The following is a 602-nucleotide window of genomic DNA, read 5'->3' as shown; positions in this document are numbered from 1 at the left end:
TTTGGCTATGGGGCGCCTGGGTGGCGCAGTCGTTAAGCGTCTGCCTTCGGCTCAGGGCGTGATCCCGGGGTCCTGGGATCGAGCCCCGCATCAGGCTCCCTGCTCTGCTGGGAGCCTGCTTCTTCCTCTCCCACTCCCCCTGCTTGTGTTCCCTCTCTCGCTGGCTGTCTCTCTCTGTCAAAATAAATAAATAAAATCTTAAGAGAAAAAAATAAAATATTTGGCTATTACAAGTCATACTGCAGTGAGTAAGCCCCACATACATTAGTAGTTGTAGAATAAATTTCTGAAAGTAGAATTCTTGGGTCAAAAGTTCTATGTATTCATTATTTTTTTATGTTACTGTTTTTTGAGATTTTATTTACTCATTTGACAAAGAGAGAGCAGACAGAAGCAGGGGGGAGGGGCAGAGGGAGAGGAAGAAGCGGACTCCCCACTGAACAGGGAACCCCAGGACCCCGGGGATCACGACCTGAGCCAGGGGCAGAGGCTTAACCAACTGCGCCCCCCAGGCGCCCCTCTATGTATTCCTAATTATGACCGAAATGGCAACAATGCTCTCCCTAAAAGTGATACCCGCTCACCCCCCACCAGCAGCGTGC

The 602-nt window shown here is 50.0% G+C and overlaps 1 long non-coding RNA gene across 1 annotated transcript in view; it reads right to left on the bottom strand.

The window, feature by feature from the left end:
* LOC103668092 overlaps window positions 1–602 on the bottom strand; it is a 3093-nt gene that overhangs the window by 1580 nt on the left and 911 nt on the right. The gene's annotated exons all lie outside the window — the stretch shown is intronic.

Source organism: Ursus maritimus (genome assembly GCF_017311325.1).
Source record: "Ursus maritimus isolate PB19 chromosome X unlocalized genomic scaffold, ASM1731132v1 scaffold_X1, whole genome shotgun sequence".
NCBI classification, from domain to species: domain Eukaryota; kingdom Metazoa; phylum Chordata; class Mammalia; order Carnivora; family Ursidae; genus Ursus; species Ursus maritimus.
The sequence above is the reverse complement of the archived record's forward strand: the minus strand, read 5'-3'. Positions and strand labels throughout refer to the sequence as shown.